The sequence below is a fragment of the Diplotaxodon limnothrissa genome, linkage group LG5 (assembly GCF_057381915.1).
Source record: "Diplotaxodon limnothrissa isolate DT_005_m linkage group LG5, D_limnothrissa_male_GT1.1, whole genome shotgun sequence".
In the NCBI taxonomy this organism is placed as follows: Eukaryota; Metazoa; Chordata; class Actinopteri; order Cichliformes; family Cichlidae; genus Diplotaxodon; species Diplotaxodon limnothrissa.
Genome location: NC_140600.1, coordinates 33,987,222 through 33,994,667, shown reverse-complemented (window position 1 = coordinate 33,994,667; position 7,446 = coordinate 33,987,222). Strand labels below are relative to the sequence as shown.

Here is a 7,446-nt window from a genome sequence, read left to right as displayed (position 1 = left end):
ACCAAATATTATTTAAAACTATCATTAAAACTACTACTAGTAACAGTTATTTATTTAGACTAAAATCACATGTTTAATCACTTTAGACTAAATTAATGGAATGAGCACTTGCAAAACTGAATCTCGGCAAACTATTGGGAAGCATGTACTTTATATTAATACAGTAAACACAAAATAAGTGTTTTTGAAATGCCAAAAAGTACCTTGCTTTGGGAAAAGAAAAATGCAAAAACTAATTGTTACATACTGAAACAACTAGTGCAACAAACTCAGTAAAACTCAGCAGTAAAATGAATGATTTCTATATTAAAAGACAAACATGAAGCGCTTGAAAACATTTCAGGAACTTTTTTATGAGCATTGTGTAGCTAATGGAATGTCTACACTACTACTACACCAATGTATATTGCAGCATTCCCACTGCTAATCATAAAAAAAACCCCAGATACTAGAGTCATGTGAACAAAGGAGGCGTGTGTGTGTGTGTGTGTGTGTGTGTGTGTGTGTGTGTGTGTGTGTGTGTGTGTGTGTGTGTGTGTGTGTGTGTGTGTGTGTGTGTGGTGTTTTTTATTTATTTATTTATTTATTTACATTTGCTTAAATGAGGTTTTGTATGTACATATTCAGAAAGATTAACCCTCTCAGGCTCAAATTAAGTTTTTTGTTGCTAATGCACAACCAAGTCCTGCAGTGGTACTTCTGAGTAAAAAAACTCATAAAATATGTATGTGGATAATCAGGTTGTTAGTTTTTAACTGTTGCAAATCGGCAACGTCTGCCTTGACAGGGTTAACAGGGCATGCTCATTATTTTCCTTTCTGTGTATATTTAATCAGAATCCATTATAGTCTTTATAATTATCTGATCGTAGGGCTGAAACCAATTCTTTGTATTATCTACGAACCATAAATTTTATATTTTGATCTATGAAACTGTGTCAGAAAACTGCGACAAGGCGCATCATCCCCTAAGTGAAATGTCCAAAACAGATAACCATCTAGATTTTAATTTACAATAATGTAAATAGCCAAATACTTGCACAATATTTGTTGTAGTTGTTAAATGAACTATAAATGTGTGATTATTCCATCAATTTTATCTGTTTTGGTGTTGAATGTAGCCTTATGCAATGTTGAAAGGGGTTCAGAAACATCACTATGTCTGATTCAGTGGTTGGGCATTTTGATTTCCATCATTGTTACACAGACAATAGTTAAAAATATAGAGAATTAAAGTTGCCGAGCTTAAAACGGATTCCAGTTTTGACTGAGGGCTTTAATGACAGAAAGTTTTTCTAGGAAAGAAAATGTGAATCTGCAACACCTACTATACAATCCATTCAGGAAAGTCATCCTCACTGAGTTCATTGTAGTGGTATATATTGTTGAATCACTACATTGTATCTGTGGAGGAGAGGTGCTGTCTGCTGGCCATGACAGGGACAGACGGTGTTGGCATGGCCTGAAAGGAGCCATCCTCCTACCGCATGTGCCAAATGGTGTCAGTCTGCCACTGGCTTTCACAGCACGTTTCACACTGGAGGTTGTGGGTAAAGGACCAAGAATACATTAGGCAAAGCTGTTGAAGCATATGGCACATTTTGAAATGCACATGGTAAGTGTTGTTTTCCTTTCATTATTATTAACCCCGGATTTTTTTTTCTTGCTTCACTGCTTCATGTCGAGGTGCAATCAAGGGCACACAAACATCATGAGACGTTTCTGATCTTAGTGTTTCTCCCCAAACAGGAATTTGAACTGGTGACTGGTCTGTTTTTTAGACCTTCAAGCTACTTTGATGCTGTAATCGATACATAATGGTATAATGCTCCTTCCCCTCAAACCATCTTCTCCTCTTTCTTCCTTCCCACTCGCTCATGTTTGTATTCACTCAGTAAGTCATGTGGTTAGAAACTGTCTCTGAAGCAGACAGCCTGGAATGTGCAGCTGTTTTACAGTATTTAGTAAGATAAAAATCTCACTCGTTATCCATCATCCACAATGTAGCAAAGATAAATGTCTACACATAAACATTTGTATATTTTGATGTGCACAGAAAGGTTTAAAAATATGTTATTTTTTCAGTATATAACAGTAAGAAGGTCACTTAGAGCTATAGATTTTCCAGTGTCAACTGATTTGCTATTCTCTTATTGAGTAGGATTTTGAAAGAGTATTTTGTGGAAAATGTAATTTGGCTATGTTTGTACACACAAACAAAGAATTTGACTCTGGTTCATACAGGAATATAACTGAAATAAAACCAGTTGGAAACCAGTTAAGTTTAGTAGCCTGTAACAAAAAAAGGCATCAGAGATGAGTTTTTGCTCTCTGGTGCAGATTGATTCCAAAGTGCTGGCAGTCTGGTTGCATTTATTACTTAAATAGTAATTATTTGAAAACCTTAACTGTAGTTAGTCAAAGTAAGATCACAATTATCTAGAGACAGTTTGCCTCCAGCCACGTGACCTTGCAGTCAAAGCAGTCACACTCTTAATCTCTGGCCAACTAGTCGGTCACTCCAGCTACTTGCAATTGGTTGCTTACGGCAAAAACAATTCAGTCCAGTCACCGGGCAAAGACGTTGTGATCCTATGTACTATAGTGTGACTTAGCCCTTATGTTAATGTTTAAAGGTCTGCATCCATTAAATAAATGCTCACTGATTTTTCTGTTTCTAACACTTCTTTTCCCCACACAAAACCAACTCTGTCATTGTTTGGTGGCATTATTAAAATCTGCAGAATGTTTATCACAAACTGGCTAAAAGTAGGTGGCAAGGAGTCCACACAAGATGTTTAATTGAAGATAATTGAATAAACATAAACTAATCAAGCCACAGACATTAAAGAGGGTTAATGCAAGGTGAATTGGAAGTGAGACTGAACAGTTTATCTGAGCCAGCTTATTTAGCCTGTGAGGCCCAGATGAATGCATTAGCTGATGGCCCTGCCATATCAGCCATTTATCAGTAGAAGTGCTCACCCCATCCCACACCAACCCACACCCCCCACCTCTTAATAATCAAGATTCAACCTTGACACTGGAACTGAACTAATCAGAAATAAACCAAAATAACAGAAGGCAATATTGAAACATTTGAATATTTATTATTACACATAATACTGCTACAAACATGTACTACTATTGCTGCTGCTGTTGTGAAAATATATTTTTATCTTGTACTTGTTGTAACTGCTGTACTGTATTTGTCTTTCCTGAATTCTTTTCCAGATCTCAGAGCAGTGACTGTCAACAACCATGAGCAGCGGAGTGAATATCAAAGTCATATCTCGGAGGCAGAGTGACGCAGGTGTCAGCTCCAGTCTGCCGTCACCTCGAAGCACAATGTCGGTCTCAAAGGCAGAGCCCAAAGAGCAATATAGTGGGCTCCCAAATCCCACAATGCAGTATCAGCACAGCGCAAAACGACGGCCTACATATTCTTCATTCTCTGGTTCTTCAGGAGCTGCAGAGTTGCTGAGAGGTGCCGCTTTAAAGAACAACCTGCTGCACCAAAAGACTAGCATGTATTCACATAGAAGCTCAGCAGCTGCAGGGCGAGCTGATGGAACCTGCTCAGCTTACAGCAGCCCTCAGATACCAAAGAGGGAAGTTCCACGCTCGAAAGACACATCAGACATCCGCAGCGACACGATAACCCAGAAAGCTTTGAGAGACCTTCAGTTAAGAAGAAACACTAACAAGAACTGGACCTTTGGAAAGTATCGTCAGAGGAGTGTGGACAATGTGCAAGAGGGTAACACTTTGCGACACCGCCCACCAAATCCTCAGGTAGGCTACGGAAGAGGACGTCTTCTTTATAGTAAAAATGCAAATGGAAATGAGATACCAGGAGTATCTTCAGCAGGAATAGAGAACTTCCAAAAAGAAGTGAGGAACATCTCCAACTATGAGCTGGAAGCTTCTGACAGGGAGCTTTTCAACAAATCAAAGTCTTCCCATCAAACATTCAACCTGCCACGCAGAGGGAGTGAGCCAGGAAAGGTCAACATGGCTGCTGTTGCTCCATTTAGATTCAGGTGAGGGCAGTGTTTCACCTTTTAAGATAGGAAGATATACAATAGATTGCAGTTTATTTCTAGGACACAGAGAAAATAATGCACACTCATAATGTCTCATACTTTTTTTATTATTCATGGTCTTATTAAAAGAAAGACACCCCCCCCCCCGCTCCCTGGTGTCTGTTTATGCATATAGCCTCACTCTCTTGAATGCAGTATTCAGTGGTCAGAAGTTATGTCTAAACAGACATGGATTTAAACCACCGTTTGTTTGGTTGACCCGTTTGTTTCTTTGTTTGTTTGTTTTTTGTAGGTTTAAGATTCACGAGGATACAGATACCTCCCTGGATGATCTCAGTGACTGCTCCTCTGACTCCATGGAGGTCTGTTGTGATGATCTAGGTGAGTCTTTTTGAAATCTTAATCTTTCTACTGGACACATCTGTTGTTATAAAGCAGTTGTTCTTAATGTGGGATCTTGCACCTCTAAGGAGTTACCAAATAACTTTGGAGGGTCATAGACTTTGGAATTTCTGTGATCTTTGCTGTTGTCATATGAAATGTTTAATTATTCTCATTCATATGAGTAAATAAATATAAGAAAAATCAACAACTCTTTTGTGGAAGTGGCATCAAATTTAAGGTAAAACTCATTAATCTTTTATCTGGTATTCCATTTCTCTCTTATGGTTTATTCTTTGCTCTTTGATATTCAGTTAAGGCAAACAAATCACCTCCAAATACATGAAACACTCACATGTGCTTTTAAATGGGTGCCAATATAAACCCAGTAAAATTGATGCTTAATGATAAAAAGGGTTAATTCAGGATGCTAAAAATTATGATGGATTTCCATCAGTCTTTGACTTTAAATCAATTCACTCTTCTTCTTTTCACTCTTTAAGTCTTTTCTAGTATTGTTATCCCCAAAGGACCTACTTAATTCATTACAAAAATGAACTTTTTTTCACTTAAAACTGAAAGGGTCAGGCAGTTTATGCAAAAAAAGAAGGAAAACAAGAAAAAAACCCTGTTTTTCCATTTGTATTATATGCATCGTGTAACACTCAAGTTTTTATATGGCTGACTGTTGACACTGAACTCAGTTCAGCTTGACAGTTGTTCTCACCAAACTGCCGCCAACTCGCAACAAAATCTTTATACTGCTTGTACCACCTGTTATGTTCATCAGGATTTCCTGAAGCACTTCACTTTTTCTTTGTGTGCATGTGGGAAAACAGATTGCTGGCAGAGAGTACTTCTCTCAAATCGCACACCACTGTTAATGCAGCACTGTTTATCAATGTTTTTGACATCTCTGATGTGCCATTACAATCAAATTTCCATTTTTTTGCATCACTGCTGTGTAAAACATAAAAAGTTGAGTTATTTTTGCCTCAGCCCTGTTCCTCACACATCCTGTTGCTTGGACACTGTAATACAAACATGACGTGTGAACATAAACAGGCACAGTGTCTTAAAATGTTTTGTATGGTCACTATTTCATTGTTTTAAGGGATACACTTTTCCAAATGAAGATTGAAGCAGTTACCAGCATGGCAGATCTGTTAAATCAAATTAGAGAGACTATTTTATTAAAGCTCTACTGTAAGTAAGTAATATTAATTAAGAGAAATAAACAGACATCACAGAACAAAATTATTATTTAAACCCGCATGTTGTAAAACTGTTACACAGAAGCTTCTATATTTTATATTTTAATATTAAACATTGTTTTTAACCATTGTTGGAGATGGACCAACTTCTTTTAGAACTGTCACAATGATTAACAGTAATAAACTGGTCAAAAATGAAAAACCACTAATCTTTTCAGACAACAACACACAAACAACTAAAACTCAAAGTGTGAGCAACAGAGTGTGGAGCATTTAAAACGTGGACCCCACCATGATGTAATCGATTGTATCTGAACTCTTGAATTCTTGATTGTAATATTGTGGTTATTTAGTTTTGACCCAGTGTCAATGATGTTTAGAAAAGAGTATGAAGAGCATCAGCAAATTTAACTTGTTTGGGCAGTAAGTGGCATACATACACTATAGTGTTGAATCGCATGGCTGCAGATACCAGTTTATTTGTGTATCTTACATGCATGGAGTCTCTGTCTGTCTGTGAACTCCTACACAATCAAAAGCTGAACATCAAAACTTGGCACTTCGGTACATTTTAGACCCCTAAAGGTTCTTATTTTTATCAAATATGTTATCATGTTGCCTAGCAACCACTTATCAAAAGACTGAGGTGACCTATTTGTAATGTTTAGGCATTTATAATAACTTATAAAGGCATCATACTTAATTTCATAACAGCAACTAATTTATATCTGCAAAATATTTGAATTCTGCATGAAATAGCATGATGTCATCATGTTGCCTAGCAACCACATATTAATGGGCTAAGATGGCGGCATTTATGAACCTGTAACACTTTATAAAGGCATTGCTTAATTTCAATTTCATGACAGTAACGTCTAATTTTTAGATCCACTAAATGATATTATGGTCTTATTTTTAGTAGATATTGTGACCATTATGTTGCTCAGCAACCGCCTACCAATGGACTAAAAGAGCCAATTTTTAGCATCTTTGCACCTGTAACAGCTTATGAAAGCATCATATCATTTTTCCTTTTTTGTCTGGGTGTGGCCTTATTTTCAGCATGTTAAAATCCCATCATTTATAGCCAAAAAACATGAATATTATAGTGTGCTATATAGGACATATAATGAGCCCATCGCATTGCAGCCAACTAGCAATGAACCAAAATTATATTTATATAGTATATCAGGACATGGGCTTGGACATGTATGAGTATTACTGGCATGAGTTGAATACAGAAATCAATAACTACAACTGGACTAGATTTAGTCTTGGTTGGGCAACTAGCTAACAGCAAGCGATATTGACTCAAATGAACAGACAGTGATGCCCTCTTTAATGATTGAGTTAGCAAAATTCATCCCAGTAAAACTGAATTTACAGGGATGCATTCAAGTATTTTGAATTAGTTATGTTGTTTATTTCTGGATCACCCAAATCACACAGACTTTGAAAATGGCCTCACATGAATGCCACGGGCTATTTGAAAACCCTTTAACTGACTTCTTAATTATCTTAATCACTTTGAGGGTTGAGAGCCTTCAGCCAGCCTCCTCTGGGAGAGACCAGACCAGCAACTGAGTGGTCCTCTGCCGAGGGTGGACAGATGCATGACTGAGAGACTGAGTGGTTTGATGGGAGGATCAGCTTTCACCTCCTGTCTGGGAGTTTCTCTTCTCCCCAGTGGAAAGACTTAGGGAACGCTTAAATTCATAGAGATGTGTCTTTGTAACCTGTCATATGTCTTCAGCTACATAGCTGGAAGATGAAGTACATGTGTAATACTGATGGTTCCATTCGGCA

The 7,446-nt window shown here is 37.4% G+C and overlaps 1 pseudogene; it reads left to right on the top strand.

Moving 5' to 3' along the window:
• The first annotated feature begins 3,260 nt into the window (after nucleotides 1-3,260).
• The window catches only part of LOC146632694 (uncharacterized), a 5,099-nt pseudogene continuing 913 nt past the window's right edge, over nucleotides 3,261-7,446 (top strand).